Here is a 16,939-nt window from a genome sequence, read left to right as displayed (position 1 = left end):
AGTCGCCTGACTCTAATGAGTAAGGTTAACCAGAGCAGTATACGCTGTGACTAACCTTTTCATGCTGTTGACACGCCCTTTCCCCTTGCACCAATATTTATTGTTGTTAATTTCCTTTCTCATGCTACAAATGTTTATTGTTATTAATCTTAATCTCTGTTATTTAGTATGTGATTCTTGCGTTATTTAATACTTAGACATATCACTGATAATGTCAGGATAATGACTGACCTGTATATACAAATCTTGTAAGAGATGTTCCCATTGGAATTATAACTGTGATCTGTCTTTAGTTTCGGCTTTGAGTTTAAGCTTTAAGTTTGAAAATAGTGTTGAAGCCGAATTGTAAAAAGCTGTTATTTCTTTGACTTCAATGAATTTATGCACATAAGTATTTATTTTGCTGTGAAGTAAAATATACTTCTGTTTCTTTTCGATTTTATTTGAGCAACGAAGTAACATATATTATCCATACCCTGAGAGGCATCAGGTGAATGCTGCGATTCTCCATGTGATCATTTTTCTTGTGCGTATGTGTTTGAGTTAAATAATGTTCTTTGGTTAAGGAACGTTTCAAGCGCCGTATACCCTTGACTACAGCCCTGGAGATTTCTAAAATCGTGCCTTTGCCTGTGACTAACCTTTTCATGCTGTTGTATGGTCGGTACTTTGGGTACATATTTCAAAGACGCTTTCAAAGAGCACCCATGTCCAGGATGGAATTCGAACCCTGGACAAGGTGACCAGATGTCTAGTATCTGTATCGGACCATCAAAATGTCCTCTATTTTGTGACAATGAATTGAGGACTAAAAGTGGTAAACGTTGTAAGTGCCAAAAGCGAAAGTGTTGGGAAATCGCATCGTTCAGCACATCAGCCCGTAAGAACGTGCACACTAGTGACCTCTTTGAACTACTTACAGGGCTACCAGACACATTTCACGTTTACCACATTATAAAGCATGGCACATTTCACAGTTTAACGTGGAAAACGGTGTTTGAATTATTGTGGCACTTACAGGGTTTACCAATTTTAGTCTTCCATAATTATTGCAACAATACACCTTCTCTAATAGTAGTATGAAGTATGGCATTGTTGGGCAGAAATTATTTAAATTTCCATGTCAACAATGCGCCATATTCAAATTTTCTTAATGTCAATGTGGCTGGGAAAGTTCAGATGCACAACATATAATACTGGAATGCTCAAAATCAGTGGCGCCGATTAGGGGGGCGAGGGGTCAGTTGCCCCCCACTTTTCGGAACATTTGCCCCTGCACTATGCTAAACCTTATCTACAAAGGGAAATATACTCTTTGTCCCAAAGTTTTGGCACCTTGCTCCACCGGTTTTGGAACCCACTGCTCAAAATATAATAGAGAGAGAAATATCTTGTATAAAACTTTATATAATCTAAAGGTCCAGTTTCGAACAAATTTGTTAAGTTTGGTTGTTAATCCAGATGTGAGGATTGGTTATAGTTTGTTATCATTGTTAAGGAAGTGTAACATACAATTGTAAAGGGGAACGTTTTTTTTGTTGTGGTTGTTTTTTAATCTAATAACTATGTAATAGAGGAAGAAAGACAGATATTTTAATATGTAAAGTAGTAATGAACGTTTTATATGTATATTGTAATGGGCAAAAATGGGCATAAAAGCTGTTAAGTTCAAAATAAAGGAATGAATGAATGTATTACCCACTGTGCGAATTAAGCTTTTTGCTTTGTGGGGGGATGCTTACTGATTGGCATGTTGTGATCTTATTTCGGTGTTTTTCTGGGGTAAATTTGTATATGTTACCAGTTAATAAAGAAACTAATGATTTCGATTTAAATACCTTAGAACATTGTTCTAACCTAGGCCATTAAATCTTATAACATTTACACATGATTTAGAAACCATTTGCTATATATTCTAAGCAAACACACACACATATAGTCCACACTTTTACTTCGTTAACGTGGAAGGACTGAAGAAAGCCGCCGCGACGAACGTGGGTGGGGATAAATAGCGGGCGAGTTGTTTTCGTCCACTCACACTCAACCTTCAGCCAGTGGGCGTAGCTGTCATTCTGCTCGTCTACTCCACGTGGATGTAATGACCCCGAGTTTGCAATTACTTCGTGGTTTTATATTTTTATTATTATATCTTATATTATTATCTCATGCTTATTATGGTTGCACGTATTATACAGTTAATAATTCATAAATATGATATTAATATATTCATAAATATGATATTAATGCCTTCAGCCAATTTTCTAATATAATTATAATTATATTATAATTATATTATATTAATTATAATCGTTAACATTATACAGTGATATATCTACAAGTATGAATAGCGGCAAATTTAAGCAATTTACATATATTCAACCTTAATAGTTTGATTTGCCTTTAAATGTTCTAAGGAGTGTTATAAGTTTCATTTTGATCAGTGAATTGAAGCCGAAGTTATTAATTTCTAAGTTAAATTCCTTATATTAATTTGTAGTTCATGTTTTTGTCAGACGCTATTCTATTCCGCATTATTTCAAATTGCATTGTTGATTTGTTTAAATTATTTTGTCGAGTAGAAGATCACGCGTTCCTGCTTGCATTGTTGCCACGGCATATAAAAATTCACTGTGCCAGATGAATATTCTAATATTTTATTGTTCAAACATAGCCAATTTCTGGTAATATAAAAGTTGTTGTGTCTGGTACCACTGTAGCAGTGGGAAGGTGTAACCGTCGTGGAACCACGAGCAAAGCAACCTGCGCAGACCCACGACTCCTGTGCACCGTACTCCCGCGAGTTAGGGAGGGAGATAGTAGACCATGCTTCCTTATGGCCCGAGGTGGAGGGAAGAAGGGAAAGCTGCGCGAGGACTTTTCGTCCCAAGGTTTTTTCATGAAGTTCATGAAGGAGGAAGCCAGTCATGGTGTTAGCATCCCAATAACTTTAATAAATACTTACTTTTACATATTTAAGGAAAATATACTTAATTTTACATATTTCAACAGGTTTAAATAGGTGGCATCTTCCGCCACCTCCCAGGGAGGCAAAATGACTAGCGCCGGCCCTGGTTCATAACAAAAGAAAAAGCCGCGCAGCTTATCGTCTAGTGGCAGTATACGTACTTGTTATTGTTGTGGAAGCCGGCATCTTTTGTAAATGTACAACAAAGGCAACCGACTGTCGCCGATCTCAGAGAGGAAATAATAATACTGCTTGAGGAGGAGTGTTATGGTGCAATTGTAGCGGTTTAACACGTTGGCATGTTATTATCTGCCGTTGCAGTTCCATACCAGTGTATACGGGTTTTGGGAGTGAAAAGTTAGAACGCCACCAGTGCATTAATGCAATGAAAAATAATATATATATATATATATATATATATATATATATATATATTTTATTTTGTTTGAATCACTCAAATAAGGAATCGTATGAAGAAGTCTTCTTTGCAGCATTTTTGGTAATTTTTCTTATGTGTTAGTTCATATTTTGCGAATTTTTAGTCCATATGTATGTAGCTACATACAAAGCCACTTGTTAGTACATATTAATCCTAGTCCTGGTATAATGCATGACGTTTAAAATTCAACGTTAGATAGACCTGAATTCTCTAATTTTATTGTTGTACGTAACAGCTGTGCATCGGCGCACTGCAGCGATTTTTCTATCTGCTCCATTAGCAACACTGCTTCTTTAGTTGTTTCGCGCATCTTACGGCAGAAATATCTGCGTTGGACGTCTTCATTTTCGAAACTTGTAATTTCATCTTCGGTGGTATGAACTAGAACTTCACCGGCAATGTCTTCAGGAACAGTGTCCAAAAGTTCATTATCATCAATGTTCTCTTCATCCGAAACAACTGCAGGCTCGGGAGGCAAACATACAATGTCTACATTGGATCCAACTTTATCCCTGTCTAATAGAGTCCAAGTAGTCCAAGATCTCTTGCGTAGTAAGAAACTTTCGAGGCATTGTCGAATTCAATCAACGCACAACAAACAAAAGCGCACTCGTCAAGAGCGGACAACAGAACAGAACAAAACTTCTAGTGCCACAGGTTGGCGGTTCCAGTAAATTCACAATTCAAGCCAACGCTCCCACTTTGGGAACAGGAAGGGAAAATGCTGCTTATAGCACATTACGCCAATGCTCCCATTCTGGGAACAATAGACAAATAGTCCCCCTTCTCTTACAATGGAACATTTTAGGAAATGTGTTCATTAAATAATGAAAATATGGATATATTGCTACAATTTCACTGATATAAGCAAAATGTGACGATACTATGGTATAGTGGATTATTTTTTAAACAAAATCAATGTGAAAAACAACTTTTCCCCAAAAATTGAAAAAATATTATTTTTTAACCACAGGGACTTGAGAAGGTAATACAATTTTAATATTTTATTTACTTCATATACAGTTGATATAAAATGAAAAAAAATTACATATTTCAATGCGGGTGAGAGAGAAAAAAATGTTCCCATAATGGGAACATTGGCACCTAATGGGGGAAAACAGCCTGCTGTTGTCTCTTTGAGGTGAGGTTGGTTAGTTTTAGAATGGTGTCCTTTTTTATTAAGAATACTGCATACTTTTCGGCAGGGAAATCTTTGATGACTATGACTGGACCATTAATGGACAAGAATGTTTTTCAATTGTGTTTGTAAGAATTGGTTTATATTGTTTGTAAGAAATGGTATATGGTTTCAATCTCATCTTCTTTGAGGGGGTCGGCTCCTTGTGGAGCGGTTAGCACATCGCGCTATAACGCCAGGGGTCCCGGGTTCGAATCCTGATCTGGGAATGGATATTTGTGAGTGTCTATTCATCAATTTCATGATATCATCACTCATCCCCATCTTCGCAAATTAGCCAAAAGTGGCACAAAAAGTGAAGTAAAATAAACCAAATAAAATCAAAATCAATTTTCTTGGCGGTTAAAAACATCCCTGGCAGGAATAAAACTTATTTTCTTCGCACATTGTGTTTGCCTCCAGCAAACGAGTGCTTTCGTACACGAGTGGTTGTGGACAAGTGACAAGAACGCTTTTTCAATACAAACTTTGAAAGCTATGTTCATTAAGAAGGTGAACTTTAGTCTCAGGTGTGTAAACTTTTACAATATGTTAGCTATTTGAAAAGAAGGCTGTACTGAAGATGATCCATTTATCGGCAATAAATCAATGAACATCTTCTAATTCTAAATGATTGCTTGGTTGGAGTTTAGTGCATATCACCACCATATTATGTTAATTACTTTCACAGTATTTAGTTATTTAATTAGTTTTCAAGTAAAAATATTTATGAAGAAATCATTTTTGTATTAAATGAGTACATTTTCCTGTGCCGTTTTGTCTTCAGGAAAATATGAAAATGTCCCGTTTTGTTGTTTTAAAAATCTGGTCAGATTATACCCTGTACTCCTGGTATCGTAGCGCGCTGTGCAAACCACCGCGCCACGGAGGTGGTACTCAGGCCCGTGCCGAGGGGAGGGGCCATGGCCCCCATCGAACTATGAAATATTTAAATGTGAACCTATTAAAATCTATGAAAATAACCGACTATTTTTCAGATTTTGTAAAAAACTCGATTTTGAACTTGCTTAAATCAATGAGTTGCTTGTGGAAAGGGGAAGGCTCCAGAAGTCTGCAGTCTGCGATATTGAAATTTATAAACAATGATGCAAGGCTACCAGATGTCCTGATTTAGTCGGGAGAACCCATTTCTTCTGATCTCTGGCCCCGACTTTTTCGAAGCAGTCGTGATGGGAAAATGTCTCCTTCTTTTAAAATTTATTTTTAACTTACATTTATACATGTTCCTTATTATAATAGTAATTGTTAATACCTGTAATTTAATTTATAAATACAGTAAAATCTCATTAATCCGGATCCCCGATAAGCCGGACTTCGCTTAATCCGGACAGGCAAAACAAAACAAAAAAGCAGAATGCAGGGTTTGAAATGTGGCTAGAAGTCAACAAGAGAACTTCCCAAAGAAAAGGCAGTCAACCACTGATGAAATTCTGTTTCCCGCAGACTTGGTACTGTACTGTATATTGTATTTAGGCCTATGCCCTTTTAAGAAAACCATAATAAACGTGTTTTATTGCTATAAACGGAGTTTTAATGCACTTTCTACTGTTCATTTAGGTTATTTCAGTTAATCCGGACTTTCGTTAAAGCGGTCAACTTAGCCGCACCATTAGTCCGGATTAACGAGGTTTTACTGTACTTGTACAATGTTTCATAGTTTCATATCACAATACAAGCGAAAATTTTGCCCCATACGAATATGTTACATTTGCCCCAACCTGACGCCATATTGTTTGCTGGCTTGAAGCTACTAACCACGTTTTCAGAAATTTATCACACATATCTTAATAAATACATCAAATAATGCATATTGCAATGTATACAAACGTTGATCAGACGACATTGAGAAACCGCTATTAAAAAATAAAGGAGTGTTTGAGGGCGTATGCAGAACTTTTGCTTTCGGAGAGACTGCAATTGTAAAGGTGAAAAGGTGAATAGTATAGAACGACCACAAGGAAAATAACCTTCGGCGAAATGATTCCGCGCAACTTTCCCTTCCTCCGTTCAGCTTGGTCCATAAGAAAGCATGCTCCCCTCTGCCCCTCCCCTCCACGCGGGAGTACGGTGCACAGAAGTCGTGGGTCTACACAGGTTTCTTTGCTTGTGGTTCCACTATAGTTCATAGCTGCGTTCTAAGGGGGGAAGCGGGACACAGCATAAAATATGTCGTAATACTTTTACACATCCCATCAAACAAAACATTATGTCGGCAACTTGAAGATATGTATTATACAGGGTGTCCCAGAAGTCTTTCCCTGATTACAAACTTTATTCATATCCGCTATATGCAAGGAAGAGATGTGAAAGTGGTGCCAAAATGTTGGAAAACTAACCAAGTTTTTTGTTGTAGGTTTGAGTGACGTGGCTGTAGTGTAGCAGTGTGAGTGCCCAGGAAACCGGAAATGTTCACAAATCAGGAAAAAGCTCAGCATGTCCTCTGGTATCACGAGACCCGGTCACCAATAACAGTGCAGAGGAACTTTCAAATGTACAGAATTGTTTCGTCTAGAATATCTGCCATCAATACGTTGGTATTTAAAAAATGGAATTCATCTTCATTCTCAAATCCTGTCAAGTCCAAGAAACATTGTATGGAAAGATGCCACCCGATGTTAACAGCATTAATTCCGGATTCCTTGGCATTGACACTGCTACACTACAACTGCTACCTGCAACAAATAAACTTGGTTAGTTTTACAACATTTTGGCACCACTTTCACATCTCTACATTGCATATAGCGGATATGAATAAAGTTTGTAATCAGGGAAAGACTTCTGGGACACCCGGTATTATTAACGGTTTAGTTTAAAATATTTTGCAAGCATGTTGCATCCAGCAGATTCTTTACCACTTCAACCAGCCACCTATGCTAGGCGAGACCTTATTCAAACCCGACGCAGCACAAACACAGACATGGCGATATGTCAACAATGGATGCCTGTGTAATCGGGTTAGCTCACGCCGCTTCTCCTCACCCCCTCAAAAAATGAGGCCCTGACATCGTCGGTTAGGGCGTCAGGTAAATGAGCAGCAACAATGTATCATGTGTTAACAATGATCCCCAAACCAACCCCCATTGTATGCTTCATTCAATGCGTGCAGGGGGTTCTCGTTCGGCGGCGCAGATCGTATGCGCAGTTGTCCGTGGATGCATTACGTCATTGTCGAGAAGCTCGGCACGGAAAAGGCTGGTTCCTTATGGAAATATTGAGATATTTGACAACAAATATCTTCTAAAATATAGTAGCAGGGGAAAAGTTACAACTTTTACTGTTAAGATTCCTCCTTTCTAATCAATTTATCACAAAGTTGATTCAAATGTGTAAAATGGTTTTCATGAAATCGTGTTACGAAGGAACCCCTGTTTTGTTCTCTCCAGGCTTCCAATGTAAGGGAGTTTTAACTTAAGCACGTTGGATTTCTTTTTGCTCTATGTTTTGAAATAAGATTATTTTGTTCTTGTCAACTGAAAGCATGCCTAAATGCTATGGAAAGCTGTGAAAACTATTATCAGAAAACTAACGGAAGAAATCTAAAATATCACAGCTTGATTGATATAAAAAATGCGGGATTGTCCATTTTTGTGAAAAGGCATTGTGCGAGATCTAAAAGCAGAACTTTTTAATATTGTATGTAAATGTAAGGGTGTAATAAACGTGACTGCTTCCCGTAAAATATCACTGCACTCTCCACGTTTCTCTTCTGTCTTTTCTTTGGCCCCGTCAATAGCTTCAACACGTTGTTTTTTATATATATTTGTCACATACTTGTTTTAATTAGTATTCTGCTCGTTCCGCCACCTGAACGCAGCAGCTAGGGCTCAAAGGGCAGTGCAGTTACACCGGAAGAAGGCTCGGAAATGGCAGGCTTCAGAAGTTAACTCACCCAAATTAAATTAAACAAGTATGTGCTCTCTTTAAATTTAAATCATAGTTCACAAATAATTTGATTAAAAGTTTTAAAAGTATCTGTTTTATTTAATAGCGTATTAATTGGTGCATTCTTCTCCAGCATAGCTATAGGCACACTACAGGGGGGAGGGGCAGGAACGCCCCCTATTCTCGTTCGACAATTTCTCTCTCTCTCTCTCTCTTATCTGCCCCCAGTAAAACGACAAAAATAAATAAATGAATGAATGCTCTTTTAGACAAAATATGAATTTTTGTGTCGTATGTAACGGAATAATACGTAAAAATGATTGCCCCGGGAAAATATGATTTACCCCTCCATCTTTACTATTGGGTCGTCACTAGCTACAACATATTTTCATTTCTATTGTTCCCACACATTTATTTTAATTTTAGTATTGTGAATCATATTCCACTGTGTTACCTCACGTAGCCACTCTCCCCCCCAAACACACACGTACGATTTCAGTTGCAAGTTTTAGACTTAGCTTGTCAAATGTCCACTTATATCTTTGTATTCTTGAGCCATTTAAAAAAAAATAATTTTGCCCCTTCTTCTGGACCATTTCATAGTAATGTTTTCCCACTGGAAGCCCTTTTGCAAATCGAGATCAGGAGCTATAGCCTTTCCAAGCCACCGTCCCCTCCAAATACTCTCTTGGCCTCATGCAAGAAAAATACACTCATGCTCATAATTAAGGATAATAGAGGTTTTGGTGCCCCACGATACAGCACTGAAACTAACTAGTTGTGGTAGCACAGACACATGTTGAACACACAAGAAAGACATCCACATACCCTGTTTAACCCTGTTAATTGCAGAAAACGTGAGAAAAGCCAAAGAGCGCACATATGATACAAAGCAAGGGAGATTGTAAATTGTTGTTCCACAGTTCTTTGAGCATGTGCACAGATTTCAGTATGGAATGTGATGCCCATGCACATTGACACATGCACTACAACGGCTTGACATACTCTGGAGGAGGTTGTCGAGCAGCTGTTGGGGTAAGGTCTCCCATTCTTGCACCAGTTCCTGTCGGAGCTCCTGAAGATTCCGAGGAGGTGGAAGACGTGCGGCGACACGTCGGCCTAGAGCATCCCAAGCATGTTCGATTCTGTTGAGGTCGGGGGAATAGGCAGGCCACTCCATTCGTATGATGTCTTCTGTTTGAAGGTACTCCTCCACAATAGCAGCTCGGTGTGGCCTGGCATTGTCATCCATCAGGAGGAACGTAGGACCGACTGCACCTCTGAAAAGACGAACGTAGTCTTGCAGAATAACATCCCAGTACACCTGACCTGTTACAGTACCTCTGTCGAAGATATGCAAGGGTGTACGTGAACCCACCCCGTAATGCCACCCCGCACCATGACACCACTACCTCCATACTGGTCCCTTTCGACGATGTTACCGGTTCGGTATCTGGTTCCTGGTTCACGCCAGATGGTTACACGACGAGAATCAGTGTTGAGACTATACCTGGACTCGTCAGTGAAGAGTACCCGAGACCATTCTTCCATTGTCCATGTCCTGTGTTCTCTACACCAGTTGTTACGGGCTACTCTGTGACCATGTGACAGTGGAATGCAAATTGCAGGCCTCCGGGCGAATAAACCGTGCCTGTTGAGTCGTCTGTACACAGTGTGCCTCGAAACAACTGTTCCAGTGGCAGCTGCAAGGTCTCGAGCAAGGCCCTCGGCAGTACTCCGTCAGTGTCTCCGGGCACTTACGGTGAGATACCTGTCTTCTCGTGGTGTTGTACACTGTGGACGTCCACTGCTATAGCGCCCAGACACGTTTCCAGTCTGTTGGAATCGTTGCCATAATCGTGAGATGACACTTTGTGGCACATGGAGCACCTGTGACACGACCTGCTGTCTTTGGCCCGCCTCTAGCCGTCCAAGTATCCTTCCCCTCATTACATCATCAATATGTGTTCGTTGAGCCATTTCACACACGCACTCACCATTAGCACAACCGAACACAACTGCACACTTTCTATAGGCATTGTACTCTGGTCAGCAGTTTCGCTCCTGTGAGTCATTTGTCTGCTTACAGCGCCACCACACACTGGATCAACATCATAGTCAACACAGGTTCTTTCGTACAGTACCCGGACATCATTTCAAGCTGCAACGTGCACACCCAATATTTCTTTGTACAAGATTCAGCATTATCCTTAATTTATGAGCATGAGTGTATATGTATTTCTACGAAATATTAATTTGACTTGGCAGTTTCTTTTTTCGAACAGGAATAAGTTTTAAATTTTAATAACTTATAAATTTACACTAGCAATTTTGAGTAAAGGTTTTGCGTAACTCTAAAAGTACATTTAGAGACTGCAAGGTCAACTCTCGATATTTCAGATATATTAAAATTTTCATCACAACGTTTTGTAACAATTATTTGTACACTTCAATAATCTCCTCGCAAATGTTTCTCGCATATTAAAACATAGATGCCATTTTCTGTTTATGTCCTTGTAATGCTGACCTCCGTGGCGAAGTGGTTAGCGCAACGCTTTACGATGCCAAGGGCCCCCAGGATTGAATCCCCGCCCGGGCATGGGTCAACTTTCCTTTCTTCAATTTCATCATATCATCACGCATCCTCATCTTTGCGATTAGCCATATGTGACAGATAAGCGAAGTAAAATAAACTAAGTCTATTAAACAATTATTTTTTTAAACTCTTTAATTCTTCTTTAGAATGCCACGTTTTTGTTAAATTTATATTACGATTTGTAAAATGACGAAATTCTAAAGGAGAAAGTCAGAAAGTTTCAGGAATATGGATTTTCAAAATACATTTTTTCACATGTACTTTGCCCCCCTTTTAAAAGTAGCGCGTTTTCAATTATGTTACTAATCATTAAATGGATGCCTCAATACCATCTTGGAGGATGACAATAATTATTTTCCCCCTCCTAAAAGTAATAATATACTTTTGCTCTCTGAATCTCCCATATAAATGTTAGGGGCCGTCTGCTTCAGCCGAACTCACTGCTTCTCCTGTGACGTCACGCGTTCGTGCAAGATCGGCAATCTTCGGATGGCTTTAAATAATCTCTATGTACCTTGCAATGCGTGTATGGGCAGTGTGATGGGTAGTGCTCGGGACTTTACGTTATAACATATTTTTCAATTGGCTTCGGATCTATTATTGGGGTGAGATCTTTACTTATCTGATGAAAATCAACCGAAATAGACGAACTTGACAAAGCATATTTTGACATATTTCACCAATTTCGTGTTTTTACAACATACGAGGTGTGATTAGAAAGAAACCGGACTGTTGCTACAAAATATTTTATTGGTTATTTTGTACAATATGAACATTATCCCCTTCAAAGTACTCCCCTGCACTATCGATACACCGCTCCATACGAATCTTCCATTGCTGGAAGCAGTGCTGGAAATCATTTTCTGAAACCATGTTCATGACCTCCGTCGCTTTTCTTTTCACAGATCCTACGGTCGTAAATCTAGTTCCATTCAGTGCTAATTTGACCTTTGGGAATAAAAAAAAGTCGCATGGAGCGAGATCCGGGGAATAGGGTGGATGTTCTAACACTGGGATTCCGTGATTGCCCAAAAAAGCCTTGACTGACAATGCCGTGTGGGCAGGAGCATTGTCCTGATGAAGAATCCATGACTTGCTTTTCCACAAATCAGGTCGTCGTCTTCTTACTCGCTCACAAAGGGTCGTCGGCACCGTATGTTGGTTGACAGTTTGACCTTCGGGTACCGAATTCGAATCAATTCACCGACATTTGCAATGTTTGATTCCGTTTTTGACGTGCAAGGCCGTCCAGGATGCGAGTCGTCTACGATCACTTCTTGTCCCTCTTTAAACCTTTGAAACCACTCAAACACTTGCGTCCGTGATAAACACTCATCTCCCTACACTTCCTTCAACAAACCATAAGTTTCTGTGGCGGATTTTCAGAGTTTCATAAGAAACTTCACATTGATATGCTGTTTCACTTTCACACTTAACATTTTTCCGACGGAGCACAGATGTAAGGTTCACTTCGTCCACAAGCTACAGCGGAACTGACTGCCGCGCACCCTGGGCAATCACACAGTCAATAGGCAGAATATCAGGTTATACACTCATGCACCTCTTGTCGACAGCAATATCAATCCGGTTTTTTTCTAGCCACACCTCGTATTTCTTCAATTTTGTTGCAATAAGACATATTTCTGTATAATTTCGTAATTCTCTCGCACATAATCGGTAATTTCATATTTTTTTTCTTCGTAGCTTTAGCACAACGGATAGTTCATATTGTCGAATGGCAGGATATGGAAATTGCGGAGGAAGAAAGGTGCCGTCTTTTCTTAGTACAGAACAAAAATACCCCCCCACTTTTTATCCCGCCGACAATTGATACCCAAGCAAACATTATTGAGGCAAAATGTTCTCTCTCATTGTTGCACGGGAAGTAAAGAAGTTTCGTTCTCATTTCTTTGCCTTTTTCGCTTTTCACAAAAATCAGTCAAAAGTAAAAATAACATTTGGTACATTACAGCCCCTACTCTACTCTTTCGGGTATGGAAGAAATTCGAGAGTACTGTTGTGCATATTTTTGGCTTTACTGGAAATATTTATGCATTTTTCTGACATATTTTCCAATGTATATGACATAATTACATCATATTTTACAGATTTATAGGACATAAAGTTCCGGGCCCTATTGATGGGGCACGTCTAATTTGATGCAAAAGCTGAGTAAAATTGTTAAGGATACGCCACATCCTCGGCCAGTTAGTTAATATAAGGTGACAAATGAGGAAGCCATGGCGAAGATAGAGTGGTAGCAGAAGCAGTGGCGTACAACCTTCTTCAGAGAGGGGTATCGCACGTTGTACGTAGCCCCCCACCCCCCGGAACATATCTTCTTTATGTTGCATATTCGCCCCCCGTGCCGGAGTGGTTAATACGCGATACGTCGCCAGAGGTCCCTGGTTCGAATCCCGGCCTGGGCATGGATGTTTGTGAGTGTCCAGTCATCCATGTCATCATCACTCATCTCCATGTTCGCAAATTAGCCAAAAGTGGCACAAAAAGCGAAGTAAACTAATCATTTATGTTGCATATCCGAAATGTGTTGACGGTTGTGTGCAACTACATCATTCTTGGCGGTCTATCAGGCACCACTTTTCAATATGTGTTATTCTAGACACCAATGGTAATTGGTTGGTAATCATGGTATTTTTGTAATTATTATAATTATGAATATAACCAACAAAGGAAGCATTGATTCAAGAACATGAATTTCAGTGATAAAGAAGTGTGGGCCTGTGACCCATCCCAGGGAAGAAAGTTTTTCGTACGGCACGGGTAAGCTAGAGTTAACGCACAGTCAACGGCAAAGATAATAGTAGGCAAATTGTCCATTACTATTTTCATTACTCTTTATTCCCCACCCTGCGTTGTTTTAAGGAATGAATTTCTGTTGTCCTCTTTTACATCAAATTCATGATCATCACATTGTGGAAACGGACCGAATTAAAATGGCGATGGACAATTTGCCCACTATTTCTTTTGCCGTTGGGTGTACAAAGATATACTTCTAAAGCAGTGGTTCTCAACATTTTTCAGTCCAGGACCCACCTTGAAGGATAGGGAGCGGAACTTGATGAAATGTCATCTTTTTTCTGACATCTCGGACACGATGCCCATTAGATACGCACAATATTACACTTCGTCTAGAACCCAGAAAAGGTAATTTTAAAGTGCATTTGTTTGAATGTTTGGCCAATTTTCAGGTTTTAGGTCATTTCCCCCGATTTTCGGCATTTTTCAGTCATTTTTCGCAATATTCGGTGTATTGTCTCGTCATATTTTGTCACTTCTTTCATTTTGGTAATATTCTTGATTAAGTGTATACGACTTTTTCATTAAACTGTTTTAAAATTATTCGGTTGTTTCCATCGGAAATCCTCGTTGTATATTTTAATTGAATTTAATTTAATTTAATTTGGTACCTTTTTTCATTTTTGAAAGTAAGATTGCATTTTGTTTAATTTCCATTTCATTTCAATTTTTAACCTCAAAATCACAAATTTAAGGCCGTACTAAAGGCAATTTTGTGGTAATTTTTCGCTAACAGATGGCAGCACAGTTTGCCATGGCAACCGAGGGCCATGTTGCCAGATCTAGGTGTAATCAAGGTAGATACATACAGGTTGGTCGATTAGGGTACTCCTTGATGGGATATGACGACACGTTGGTTAGCAGATTTTATTGAAAAATCTAAGTAGATGTGGAGCAACGTAATTGTTTATCATGAGATATTAGTTGTATGTTCTTATTGAGAAAAAAATACAACAATTTATCAGCAATGCAAGATAGTAATAGTCGTAATAGTAATATAAAATCCCTTGTATTGTATTATGTATTTCTTTTAATATTTCGAAAGCAGAAGAGAACATACAAAGATAGCTGTAGTTAATTCAAACACGAAATGCATAAAATAAGAAGAGTAATTGAAATAATTGAAAACATTTTGCAATTACGTTTGAAGCGAATGCTGCATTGACTGTAAAATTCACTTTATATGACAGTACTTGAACATATTTATATCTTTTATCGGTGACGTTAGCAGATTTTCTTCATAAATTTGCAGAATTCCAGTGAACATCTTGTAAATATTTATAAATATTAGCGCTCTCAACGATCCTCAATATTTTATCCTTCAAGTTAATAAACATGTAATTCTGCACTCTTATTTTTACTGAGTTTTAATATCGCGATTTTGAAAGAAAAATGTCAGAAGAACCCTGGATACACAATAGAAGACATATTTGTTATTTTTATAATAGTTCAATATTAAATACAGTTTTGTAGCGCATCTAATTTATTTGCATGTAATGTCACCACACAATGTCCTGTTTCATAGTTCTTTACGGATTTGGTCTATTCTGGTTTTCAGTTCTGCAGCTGATGTAGAATCTTTGGAAGCATCAGTAACATTTTCAAGTAACAGTAACTGTAAACTACTTACGTTATGAAATTAGTAATTGTAACTCAGTTATTTTTCCACCTAACTAGTAAGTTGTAGAATTACTTTACTGCATGGAAAGAAATATTAAATTGAACCAAATGTTCTCCTCAAAGAATGGGTAAATTGACGATTATTAAAGCCGGCCCCCGTTGCGGAGTGGTTAGCACATCGCGCAACGACGCCAGGGGTCCCGGTTTCGAATCCTGGCCTTGGGCATGGATGTTCGTGAGTATCAATTTCATCATATCCACTCATCTCTATCATCGTAAACTAGCCAAAAGTGACACAAAAAGCAAAGTAAAATAAAGCAAATCAATCAATGAATTGATGATTATTAAAATCTCGAGACCATGAGGACAATTTTGTATTTTTTTCGTCAAGAGCCAGGATGTATCCCAAGTTTATTTTTTAGAACCCTTACCATATAAGACTACATACATAATCTCCAACAATCGTCATGGACAGTAATTTTATAGTTCAACAAAAATTCTAATAAAATATTTGGTTTGCTCAACAAAATGAAATGAAATGTTAATCGTCATTGCTTTGTAACAGAAGTTTGCTGTGAATTTTATTGCCTCAATGTTTGTACATGAAATGTAAGAAATAAGTTATAATTTCATGAAACTTAATGCTTAGCATTTAGTGGTCATCGGTGGTGAAAAGGACATCGCGCTTGCAACTCATGATCCGAACGACGTCTTACGAGATGAAACAAATTTAGAGTAAAGTAACTGTAATAATAACTATGTCAAGTACTTTCTAAAGAACAGTAATAACAGTAATTATATGCGAAATACTTTCTCAAGTGATTAACTCGGAGTTTAAAGAGTAACTATTCAAACACTGATGATATATCATCGAGTTCAGCAACATATTAGTATGAATTGCGAGGGAAGTGTTGAGCCTCCCCCTTGGCAAAGTGGTAACGTAATCGCGTTGTAACACAGGAGTCCCAGGTTCGATAGATTGAGTGTACAGTGATCGTCAAATAAAAATGGGACAACTAGATCCTGAAAGTCTCCCTTCTCTGCAATGCGTCTTGTGTGTTGTCTAAATCTACGGCGATGAGTCATATAATGGCAAGTTCTGTCACTGCCGTTGAGTTAGGCAACACACATAACGCATTGCAGGGATGCAGGTATTTCAGAATATAGGTGTCCCATTTTTATTGCCGGTGACTGTATATAGTGGTTTGGATCCCACTTTAAACTGTATATCCAGTCCCAATTAGCCTTTCTGTGTATAAAGAAGATTTAAAAAACGTATTTCGAGGGAAGATACAATACAGTAATAAATACCATTAGAATAGAAGTTCAATAGCTTACAAAATAATTGTTTACAGGGAATACTAAAACTAGATTTTCAGGATATATAAAATCATATTTACGTTGTTGTTTCAATGCATA

The sequence above is a fragment of the Lepisma saccharinum genome, chromosome 29 (genome assembly GCF_977018435.1).
Source record: "Lepisma saccharinum chromosome 29, izLepSacc3.1, whole genome shotgun sequence".
In the NCBI taxonomy this organism is placed as follows: Eukaryota; Metazoa; Arthropoda; class Insecta; order Zygentoma; family Lepismatidae; genus Lepisma; species Lepisma saccharinum.
This window is presented reverse-complemented; position numbering follows the sequence as displayed.